The sequence below is a fragment of the Urocampus carinirostris genome, chromosome 4, assembly GCF_059441175.1.
Source record: "Urocampus carinirostris isolate Australia breed hairy pipefish chromosome 4, RoL_Ucar_1.0, whole genome shotgun sequence".
In the NCBI taxonomy this organism is placed as follows: Eukaryota; Metazoa; Chordata; class Actinopteri; order Syngnathiformes; family Syngnathidae; genus Urocampus; species Urocampus carinirostris.
Window position 1 is genome coordinate 47,016,867 of NC_142352.1, and position 12,704 is coordinate 47,029,570.

General features: G+C 40.0%; 1 long non-coding RNA gene across 2 annotated transcripts in view; it reads right to left on the reverse strand.

Moving 5' to 3' along the window:
- LOC148368018 (uncharacterized) overlaps positions 1–8,322 on the reverse strand; it is a 532,004-nt gene extending 523,682 nt beyond the window's left edge. The window contains exon 1 of one of the 2 annotated variants that reach the window (XR_015850362.1): positions 8,274–8,322. This is a non-coding gene — a long non-coding RNA (uncharacterized LOC148368018). Of the gene's footprint in view, positions 1–4,859; positions 4,902–8,273 lie in introns of those variants that run through there. The other variant, XR_015850361.1, reaches the window with a different exon arrangement.
- Positions 8,323–12,704: the final 4,382 nt, after the last annotated feature.

Below are 12,704 nucleotides of genomic sequence, written 5' to 3' on the forward strand. Positions count from 1 at the left end.
TGAAAAGACGTGATGTAAAAAACTCAGAGGAGACTGGAAAACCGTGCCGCTGAAAACAGCGTCAGCCTTGCATGCCGCTGTTGGTGTTCTGCAGTTGAAGTACTTATACGTAGCTACAGTGCATCCGGAAAGTATTAACAGCGCTTCACTTTTTCCACATTTTGTTATGTACAGCCTCATTCCAAATTGTATTAATTTAATCTTTTATCTCAAAATTCTACACAAAATACTCCATTATGACAATGTGAAAAAGTTTTTTTTTTTTTTTTTTTTACCTTTTTTGAATTTATTAAAAATAGAAAACCAAGAAAACACATTTTCATAAAAATTCACAGCCTTTGCTCAATACTTTGTTGATCCACCTTTGGCAGCAAATTCAGCCTCAAGACTTTGAATATGATCCCACAAGTTTAGCACACCTATCTTTAGGCAGTTTTGCCCATTCTTCTTTGCAATAAGTCTCAAGCTCAATCAGTTTGGATGGGAAACGTTTGTGCACAGCCATTTTCAGATCTCTCCAGAGATGTTCAATCTGATTCAAGTCTGGACTCTGGCTGGGCCTCTCCAGGACATTCACGTAGTGGTTCTGGAGCCAATCTTTTAAGATCTCGGCTGTGTGCTTTGGGTCGTTGTCCTGCTGAAAAATGAACCTTCGCCCCAGCCTGAGGTCAAGAGCGCTCTGGAGCAGGTTTTCATCCAGGATATCTCTATACATTGCTGCATTCATTTTTCTTTCTATCCTGACTAGTCTGCCAGTTCCTGCTGCTGAAAAACATCCCCACAGCATGATGCTGCCACCACTATGCTTCACTGTAGGGATGGTATTGGCCTGGTGATGCGCTGTGCCTGGTTTCCTCCAAACATGGCGCCTGGCATTCACACCAAAGAGTTCAATCTTTGTCTCATCAGACCAGAGAATTTCGTTTCTCATGGTCTGAGAGTCATTCAGGTGCTTTTTGGCAAATTCCAGACGGGCTTCCATGTTCCTTTTACTAAGGAGTGGCTTTCGTCTTGTCACTCTACCATACAGGCCTGATTGGTGGATTGCTGCAGAGATGGTTGTCCTTCTGGAAGGCTCTCCTCTCTCCACAGAGGAACGCTGGAGCTCTGACAGAGTGACCATCGGGTTCTTGGTCACCTCCCTGACTAAGGCCCTTCTTCCCCGATCGCTCAGTTTAGAAGGCCGGCCAGCTCTAGGAAGAGTCCTGGTGGTTCCACATGTTTTCCATTTACGAATAATGGAGGCCACTGTGCTCATTGGGACCTTCAAAGCAGCAGAATTTTTTTCTGTATCCTTCCCCAGATTTGTGCCTCAAGACAATCCTGTCTCGCAGGTCTACAGACAGTTATTTTGACTTCATGCTTGGTGTTTGTGCTCTGACATGCACACTCAACTGTGGGACCTTATATAGAAAGGTGTGTGCCTATCCAAATCATGTCCAATCAACTGAATTTACTGCAGGTGGACTCCAATTAAGCTGTAGAAAGATCTCAAGGATGATCAGTGGAAAAATGATGCACCTGAGCTCAATTTTGAGCTTCATGGCAAAGGCTGTGGATACTCATGTAAATGTGATTTCTTAGTTTTCTTTTTTTTTTAAATTCAAAAAAAGTAAAAAAAGACATTGTCATAATGGAGTATTTTGTGTAGAATTTTGAGATAAGAGATTAAATTAATACAATTTTGAATGAGGCTGTAACATAATAAAATGTGGAAAAAGTGAAGCGCTGTGAATACTTTCTGGATGCACTGTATAACACTGTTGGAGATGGGCAAACTATACTTCAGCAGAGAGAAAATCATAATCAAAACCCATGCTGACTGCTGGGTTTAGAGTATAGTAGACACTTAATGGAAGAAGGGATGACGTCAATGAATTTTTAACATGTAAGTAGAACTGGAGAGAACTGCCCAAAAAAACCTCACTATGACAAATTTAAAATCTGTTCTAAAAACATTCACCTGAGCATTTTCTTTTTATCAGGTTACAAAAAGAAGATCCACCCTAAAGCACACCAGTCAACCTTAACCAATTGTTTTCCTTACTAGTGGTTGCATTTCCCCTTATTAAGTGATAATATACCTTACAAACACAAACTTAAAGGGTGCCGTGCCGCGCGACAGCACAACACATAAAGCCTGTCTTTTGTAAAGTAATCTAACTCAAACAAAACTGTGTAAACAGAAGAATAATGATAATCAAAAAGCGAGAGAGAAACCTTGCCTGATTGACATTTTAGGCCTGACTGGCCCGAAGTTTGGATCAGGTTGGGCTTGGGCTCGGGATGAGGATCTAATCCTAGGCTGAAAGTGGCGGACACAGCGAATTGCTGCATGCGAATGGCTCCCTCGCTTTATAATTGTCGGACCTTTTGCCATCAGATAAAGATAATATAGTACCTAGTTTACTGCTGTTGGCACAATCTCTTTGGTGGATTACTTTCCCCATCATTAATCGTAGTTTGTGAAACCAGTGACATTTATCAAGGCCCTCTAGATGGCGTTCAGACGCTACTCCATATTTGTCTGCAAACAGCTTTCTCAAAGGCTGATTTTACAGGACAAGGCCTCTATTGTAAGAGTGCAAAATTTATTGAGCTTTACTTGGGAAATCTGGGACATAAATTAAAGTATTCAATACATAAACACTGCTAATTACCTCTTCCAAGACTTTTGTTGTCATTTTGTGTGGAGCCTGGAGTCTTTGAGAAGAAATAAATAGAAGTTTAAGCAATGCGTTTTAAACTCTGTTGCTAGCCAAAACAGCAGTATCTTTCAAACAAAATATGTAAGTCTCTTTTAACTCTGATGGCAGCCAAGAACCTATGGTAAATGAGATTGATAGTAGAAAAAAAAAACGTGAAGCTGTTAGGTTTGGGAAGCAATTCAAATGTTAATTAATCAGAGCAACAATGGTTATTGGTTCCCTCCATTGTGAGTAATATACCTCCACAAGAGTCCTTACAGTTCAGTCCAAAATGCCATATATTGAAAGGGGAGAAGTATGCTGATTGCAACTTCAATTACAACAAAGTTGAATTTGGGCTTTGTTTTTCTTGCCTGTAGCCTGAAGCACAGACAAGAAAGTGGCAGCTCTGAAAAGGTCAGTGTTCTGCATTTAATTTGATACAAAGAGCTGCATGCAGACGGCAAGAGCGATTCAACCAGGAAGACGTGAAAGTAGAGATGTGATCTGAATTCTTATCATAGCAGGTTTTACTATAGCAGTGTTTTTCAACCTTTTTTTTTTGCCTGGGATCCCTTTTTTTCATTAAGTATCCTCGAGGAAAGCTACTTTACTTGTAGAAAATGTTTAAGAATTACATCGCGTGCAGCAATTTATTTCTTTTTTTTAAGCTTAAATGATCACGTTGCGTTAATTGAGGGTGTCAAGGTTTTTCTTCTAATTTGTGGTCACCCTGGTCCCGAAGGTTACACAGCTTGCTTTGGTTAATAATTTTGTTGACATTTTGGATGTTAATTTGTGTTTGACTTATTTTGCAAGTTTGACCTTATTTCTATCTTGTATTTTTTATTTTTATTTTTTACAAAATAATTGCAATGAGCGGAATTATGTGCAAAACGTTTACCTACATGTATTCATACAGCTTCATCAACAAAATGCTTTCAAATATATATACTGGACTGTCTCAGAAAATTAGAATATTGTGATAAAGTTCTTTATTTTCTGTAATGCAATTAAAAAAACAAAAATGTCATACATTCTGGATTCATTACACATCAACTGAACTATTTCAAGCCTTTTATTATTTGAATATTGCTGATTTTGGCTTACAGCTGAAAAAAACTCAAAAATCCTATCTCAAAATATTAGAATACTTCCTCAGACCAAGTAAAAAAAAAAATTTTATAACAGCAAAACTAAATCAAACATTTGAAAATGTCCATTGATGCACTCAGTACTTGGTTGGGAATCCTTTTGCACGGATTACTGCATCAATCCGGCGTGGCATGTAGGCAATCAGCCTGTGGCATTGCTGAGGTGTTATTGATGCCCAGGATGCTTCGATAGCGGCCTTCAGCTCATTTGCATTTGTAGGTCTGGTGTCTTTCATCTTCTTCTTAACTATACCCCACAAATTCTCTATGGGGTTCAGGTCAGGGTAATTAGCAGGCCAATCAAGGACAGTGATGCCATGGTCAGTGCACCAGTTACTGGTGGTTTTGGCACTGTGGGCAGGTGCCAGATCATGCTGGAAAATGAAATCCTCATCTCCATAGAGCTTTTCAGCAGATGGAAGCATGTAGTGCTCTAAAATCTCTTGGTACACAGTTGCATTTACTCTGGACTTGATGAAACACAGTGGACCAACACCAGCAGCTGACATGGCTCCCCAAACCATTGCTGACTGTGGGAACTTCACACTGGATTTCAAGCAACTTGGATTTTGCTCTTCTCCAGCCTTTCTCCAGACTCTGGCGCCTTGACTTCCAAATGAAATGCAAAACTTGCTTTCGTCTGAAAAGAGGACTTTGGACCACTCTGCAACTGTCCAGTGCTTCTTCTCCATAGCCCAAGTCAGACGCTTCTTCCGTTGTCTTGAGTTCAGAAGTGGCTTGACCATGGGAATACGGCTATTGTAGCCCATTTCCCGGACACGTCTGTGAACTGTGGCTTTTGATACCTGGACTCCAGCTTCAGCCCACTGTCTTTGAAGCTCCCCCAAATTCTGGAAGCGGCTCTTCTTCACAATTTTGTTAAGGCTGCGGTCATCTCTCTTGGTTGTGCAGCGTTTCCGGCCACATTTTTCCCTTCCAACAGACTTTTTGTGGATATGCTTTGAAACTGCACTCTGTGAACAGCCTGCTCTTTGAGAAATTTCTTTTTGTGTCTTACCCTCCTGATGGAGGGTATCAATGATGGTCCTCTGGACAGCAGTTAGATCAGCAGTCTTCCCCATACTTGTGATTTAGTTTACTGAACCAAGCTGAGTGTTTTTAAGGCTCAGGAAACCCTCGCAAGGTGTTTCGAGTTAATTAGATGATTCAGGTGATTAGTTGAATAGCCTACTTGTATACTTTTTCATGATATTCTAATATTTTGAGATAGGATTTTTGAGTTTTCTTAAGCTGTAAGCCAAATTCAGCAATATTCAAATAATAAAAGGCTTGAAATAGTTCAGTTGATGTGTAATGAATCCAGAATGTATGACATTTTTGTTTTTTTAATTGCATTACAGAAAATAAAGAACTTTATCACAATATTCTAATTTTCTGAGACAGTCCAGTACTTATGCAACGTCATGCGCAGATAAAACTAACTAATCTAAAGTAATTTCTAAATCCCAATATACATATATATGTATGTGGGAGGTGTATTGTGTTTGTATCTGACTTATAGGCTCCGAAACAGCTGTTGTCCTTCAGGCCTACGTGAGTTTTTTTTTTTTTTTTTAGCAAGGTTTAATGTCAAGGCACCCTCAATGAATACAAATAAAATCAATAAACCGCTGCTTTGTGTGATCTGCTTTAATCAGATCTCAAATGTCCTCTGGCGGGCAAATTGGGTCTGGCAGCTTCCAACCACCAACAACTCCAAGCATTCAAATCCAATCTTCTATCGGCCCAGAAACACCGGGTCATTTTTCTTGTGTTATATGAAAACCAATGTGATTTTCTGTCACCTACTGATGGGGATAAATGTTACAGTAATTCAGCTGATTACAAAAAGAAACAAAGATACTGAACATTGGCATAGGGTGGGGGGCGGAAACCTGCAGTTCAGAAGCCACATGCGGCTCTTTGAGTACTGCCGAGCGGCTCCCTGGCACTTTTCCAAAATTGAAAAAGATCAGGGGACGGGATATTTTTCTTTCAATGTGGTCTCAGTAGGAGGACAAACATGACACAATCAGTTTTAACGTTTCCCAATGTGTAGAATAAATATTACATTTCAACTATGGTATATTTCTCCTCTCTTTTTTCCCCCTCTCTTGTGTTTCCCGCGTTGAAGCCGAGCGGAACGCAAACTCTGCCTATTGTAAAGGGGCAAGTTCACAAACTAACTCACCCTCTATCTACAGCCCTGATTTCAATCGGGGCTGTAGATAGATAGTGAATTAGGTTGAGTTATTTTTGAAAACACAGGAGTCACATTAAACAGGTAAGAACTTTTTAGTACCAAAGTAGCCGTTTAAGTGTTTTTGGATTTTTTTGTCAATACAAATTTTAAATGACACTTAGGGATATTATTGGTATTTTGTTGCTCAGGCCCAAGAATTGATTTGGTGTCCAAAGAGAGAGAAAAAGAAGCTGCAGCCTTTTACCCATTTAATGACTTATTTGACATTTGCACATAAATCGAACTTAAATCGTATTATTTGATTGTATTTACCTTTTCAAAAGGCTTCTGTTTTGTTTTCTAATTGCATGCTTCGTTTTATAGCACTATTTTTATTGCCCAGTTAAGGGGCACATTATGCATGTTCGATTTTCTTCTTTTTTAGAATCTTCAAGATAGAAATTACATAAAAAATTTGATTTCATCATAGCATACATTCATTAATATTGTAATGAAGGTAAACTTGAGGCATTAGCTTACATCAGAGTAGTCACACAAGGCATCATTCTCCACAGGATGTGCTGCATCCAACGTATACATTTTGATAGTAGGCTAATGTAGCTGATATGGATACATACAACATGTGCTGCATTAATTGAAATATTTTTCATCATTTTTGGTTGCTAACCCCTGGCCTATAGCAATGTCCTACTGCACTCCTCTCACGGCACAATATAACATAGACTTTGATTTCCAGGGATCAGAATGGAGATTTTCATTTTCAGCTGAAATAGCCAGGGTCCAGGGGCCGTAGGCCCCGGCCAGGTCCAGGGTGGAGCCCCCCTGAAGCCAACAGCATTTATCTTATTTGCTATGTGAAAAATTGCACTAGAATGAATTAAATCCAACAAAACAGAAACCATGTATTTTATATATATATATATATATATATATATATATATATATATATATATATATATATATATATATATATATATATATATATATATATATATATATATATATATATATACTGGACTGTCTCAGAAAATTAGAATATTGTGATAAAGTTCTTTATTTTCTGTAATGCAATTAAAAAAACAAAAATGTCATACATTCTGGATTCATTACACATCAACTGAACTATTTCAAGCCTTTTATTATTTGAATATTGCTGATTTTGGCTTACAGCTGAAAAAAACTCAAAAATCCTATCTCAAAATATTAGAATACTTCCTCAGACCAAGTAAAAAAATAATTTTATAACAGCAAAACTAAATCAAAGATTTGAAAATGTACATTGATGCACTAAGTACTTGGTTGGGAATCCTTTTGCACGGATTACTGCATCAATCCGGCGTGGCATGGAGGCAATCAGCCTGTGGCATTGCTGAGGTGTTATTGATGCCCAGGATGCTTCGATAGCGGCCTTCAGCTCATTTGCATTTGTAGGTCTGGTGTCTTTCATCTTCTTCTTAACTATACCCCACAAATTCTCGATGGGGTTCAGGTCAGGGGAATTAGCAGGCCAATCAAGGACAGTGATGCCATGGTCAGTGCACCAGTTACTGGTGGTTTTGGCACTGTGGGCAGGTGCCAGATCATGCTGGAAAATGAAATCCTCATCTCCATAGAGCTTTTCAGCAGATGGAAGCATGTAGTGCTCTAAAATCTCTTGGTACACAGTTGCATTTACTCTGGACTTGATGAAACACAGTGGACCAACACCAGCAGCTGACATGGCTCCCCAAACCATTGCTGACTGTGGGAACTTCACACTGGATTTCAAGCAACTTGGATTTTGCTCCTCTCCAGCCTTTCTCCAGACTCTGGCGCCTTGACTTCCAAATGAAATTCAAAACTTGCTTTCGTCTGAAAAGAGGACTTTGGACCACTCTGCAACTGTCCAGTGCTTCTTCTCCATAGCCCAAGTCAGGCGCTTCTTCCGTTGTCTTGAGTTCAGAAGTGGCTTGACCATGGGAATACGGCTATTGTAGCCCATTTCCCGGACACGTCTGTGAACTGTGGCTTTTGATACCTGGACTCCAGCTTCAGCCCACTGTCTTTGAAGCTCCCCCAAATTCTGGAAGCGGCTCTTCGTCACAATTTTGTTAAGGCTGCGGTCATCTCTCTTGGTTGTGCAGCGTTTCCGGCCACATTTTTCCCTTCCAACAGACTTTTTGTGGATATGCTTTGAAACTGCACTCTGTGAACAGCCTGCTCTTTGAGAATTTTCCTTCTGTGTCTTACCCTCCTGATGGAGGGTATCAATGATGGTCCTCTGGACAGCAGTCTTCCCCATACTTGAGATTTAGTTTACTGAACCAAGTTGAGTGTTTTTAAGGCTCAGGAAACCCTCGCAAGGTGTTTCGAGTTAATTAGATGATTCAGGTGATTAGTTGAATAGCCTACTTGTATACTTTTTCATGATATTCTAATATTTTGAGATAGGATTTTTGAGTTTTCTTAAGCTGTAAGCCAAATTAAGCAATATTCAAATAATAAAAGGCTTGAAATAGTTCAGTTGATGTGTAATGAATCCAGAATGTATGACATTTTTGTTTTTTTAATTGCATTACAGAAAATAAAGAACTTTATCACAATATTCTAATTTTCTGAGACAGTCCAGTATATGAATTAAAAAAAATGAACATGATCATGATGATACAAAATAATTTATTTTAATCATGTTTATAACAAATTTTAAATTTTGTTTATCCTGTTCTAAATATTGTATAAACACAAAAGATAAAATCATTTCATAAATAAATAGATTCATAAATACCTCAGATTGGGATTTTCTGTCACACAGGGGAACCAGTGGTTGACTGCTGCTAGTATTTGAAGTGGAAGGATTTGGAACGGCCAATAATGTTGAACCGGTGGTGTTACTGTTAGTTTCACTGCCGATTTTAAATGCGGATCCGAGTGCATAATTTGATCGCCGGCAAGCTATTTTTGCTTTGTGCTTGTTCATTTTAGCATGATCGATCAGTGCCACACAACCTCGCGTACCATAATTGATCAGATCGACACAGTATAGACACTTTGCTTTCCCTGGAACATCACACTTTGCAATGAACTGGCTCAAAGTTTCTGTAACTTCCTCGATCTTTGCGCCAATTTTAACGTTTACTGTGACAGTCTTCTCCAGCCATGACCACTTCAATTTATTCTTGATTCCTTTATCAATCTCGGAGACAAAAGCCTCGTCTTCTTTTCTTAGTATTTTCATATTTACTTTTTCAAACACTCATTTCACCGTTTGAAAAGACCTGAAGGAGTGCCATGTTTGAGAAAGCCAATGCTCTGAACAAAAGCTCCGCTGATTGGTTAACAGCGAACCTATCGACCAATGGTCTAAATGCTAACTTGGGGTGATGAAACAGTCACGCATCATACCTCACCCCCCCCAAAATATTTTCTCATCGAATTTAGACGATTTACGGGAATGACCTTTGGGGTTCAAAAACAGCGGAAATCCGCGGATCCGCGGAATATTCTGATCCCTGGATTTCAGAGCATTTTTAAAAACAACGGAGCAGCCTACTTTACTTCCATTCATAATCCACTGTACTTTATTAAATCCTATAATTCCATCACGAATATGACAGGCATTTTTAATTTTTTATTCATGGCACTATTAATGAAGAATGCAGGCTGTAAAGTATAAATTCCCACTTCCTTTGACTTACTTCCACCTGGGCATAGTGTTAAGTAAATTCACAGTATTATGGCTGCTAAAAGGAAGCCGTTCAAGTCATCACTGTCGAAACCCTGGCAATAATGAACACATTTCAGGGACATTATTAAGCGGCTTGTAACTAATAATTAAGGTCATCCAGATTCTTGCCAGCAGCTTAGTGCACATCTTATTTCCTTTTCATGTTACAGACCCCGTTGGGAAGACGGCAGAGCTAAGTCAGACCAGATTGCTGACCAATTAGTGAGCTATCCCACCTCATCAGCCATTCATAACTTCAATGTGAACCTTAAATGTGCACGACTCCAAATTCCTGAGGTAATTTCTCATAAGTGCTGGCAGCTATCTGAAGCCTACATACGACTCTCAGCTAAATCAAACAGAACTTGTCAAATCTTTTTACATGGTTCGGGATCAGACAGCCCAATGTGAGGTAAACCAGGCATGTCCAAAGTCCGACCCGTGAACACATTTTTACTGGCCCTTGGCCTGTGTCATAAAATAATGATATGCTGCCCGTCTGGAATTTTGACCGCCGTATAAAAAAATGTGTACAAAGAAAAAAATAAACTGCATTTCACCAGATGACACTAGCCCTCTGGCCAACTTGACTTTGGCTGTGAGAATTTTAGCCAAACCCATTTTCAACATGACAACTGTAAATAAAAAAGAAAAGTTGACTGTGAGGGCCAATGCTTTCAGGATGGGTGGAAATTGGAGTATTTTTTCACCCCAATAAGAAACCACTGCCTCTGCCTAATTTGCTAAGAGAATCTGACTGTTTCTAAAGAATGTAACATAAAGAGGCACTGACAGACAAAATATGCTGACGACAAAAAGCTAACAGGAAACAATCACTAGGAAAAAGTGACACAAATTCAAAACTGTTTTTGAAGCACAGCAGCACTTTTTCACGAGACCCTGCGAGTCAGATGAAACTCCACGAAGACGGTCTATGATGTCGCGACGCTGATTTCTAGCACTGCAAACCTTTTAAGGAGGGTAAATTTATTTAGGAATGTTGAAATAATGGTAAGCTAAACAGTCGGCCCTCATTCATTTTCAGCTTACCGAATCTGGCCCTGTCATGATTACTCATTGCACTCACCTGCACCCGCTCCTTTGGTGCTGGCTGTTGCTTGTTGCCTGATTAATTCCCCTTCTATTTATACCCAGTGCGCCAGTCACTCCCTGTCAGTCCATCAGCGAACCTCTGCATACGCAAGACAAGCACTTTGTGGCTCGCGTCGGTCCCGTTTTTACCTGTTAGCACTCGTCTGTTCCTGATTCCCCGTTTGGCTCCAGCTATGACCCGTTTTTGACCACCGACCTCTTCCTTTAGACTGCTGAAGAGAAGATTCAGTTTGTTGTTCTTCCCGTACAGTGCGATGCTGCTGAGGCGTCTTGGAAGCCCAGCCACTTCCAAAAGAAAGAGCTAACCTTCCGCTCAAGGCGCTCTATGGTAGTCATTGGCACACCGTAGACCAGCAGTGGCCTGAAGAGTCGAGTCGATGCCATATGGTTAAAACCCATTCTTACACCCTGGTAGCCCTGACTTGTCCACCGCTGTCAGCCAGGCTCCAAACTCCTCTGATGTTGCATGGAGTGCTGTGGTGTCATTTAAGATCTTCCTCATATTGGCAGAGTTTGAGGTTGGAAACGGCTAGGGGGAAATTTATTTAGAGCAAGGTACTACCCTACATGTTTCATGTAAAAATGAGAAAAAATACAATTCCACGCAACAACGTTAAAGGAACAGGCTATGATTATAACATCAAAGCCTGAATGAAAAGAAAAGACATGGCAGGTTTGTAAAAGCCTTCAAGAGGAAACCTAAAACACGATATCTGATCTGAGTACCTGACTATGGGATGAAGGCCTTTCCGAAAGAAATGATGGGTCCGTGCGCTCGCCTAATGTGTGATGCAAATGGGTCTGCCTTTTATTCCGGCAACGCGCAAGCCATTCATAAAGGCCCGTCAGCTCTAAGAGGGCAGCTCATCTTCTCGCGCCTGGATGCATACAGGCGGCAAGCTCATTTATGCTGCTGTTTATGACTATTATCGAAAGCGTGAGCCGCCTCTCGCCCACCATCATCATCATCATCATCGTGTGGGGCTCAGGTGTTTATCAGGCGCCCACTTAGCTCGAGGCCATGAAAACGTTTTCTCGGATCTCATTCATTTTAGTGTATTTTTAGTGCTCAGTTGAAGACTTTAGTAACACGTAGCACTTTAAAACTATTCAACAAAACTAATCAACCCTCGTCTTGTGTTAGGGTCGCTAACGACCGGTTTTGGATTTGAAATTCATACAACAACCACATCCATGTGTTTATTGCATCAGAGCTTCTTGACTTGGTAAGGAATGCCTATTTCAATAAAAGAAAAAAAAAACGTACATTATAAAATGCTCTAATTGAAATTGTTACGTGAATAATATGAAGCGTATTAGCTATCAGGTAACACAAGCAGAGGGTTAATGACAATGCTCAGGCGACCGCTACCACAAGCGACTAGCGATGGTCAACAGGTGACCTGCAGTGAGGCTCTTGTCTGGTGAGCAGGGGCGATTTTAGGTTTAGAGCTTTGAGGGAGCTGAGCACCCAAAGCAGGGATGCCAAACAAAAATGGTCAAAATATAATGACTATATAGCTGTATAATAATAACTATAGTACTACAAATAAAAACATGTTTTTGTTGCCAACCTCGTCCCCGCTGTCCCTTTGTGTTTCTGCAAAAAAAACAACATACTACCAAATTACTACCAAATAAAATACAAATTTTGTGTCATCTCTCTCGCTGCCTTTTCTAAAAATTATTATCCATCCATCATTGTTCTTTCTTGTCTCTATCTGTGCTGTGCATCTTAAAGGTGTACCGCTGCTGTGGCTCAAAATCCAAATTTGAACCCGTTAAAATGACGGACAGGCTTAAAACCTTCCTGTTAAAAAAAGGTGTCGATGTTGGCAAACTGT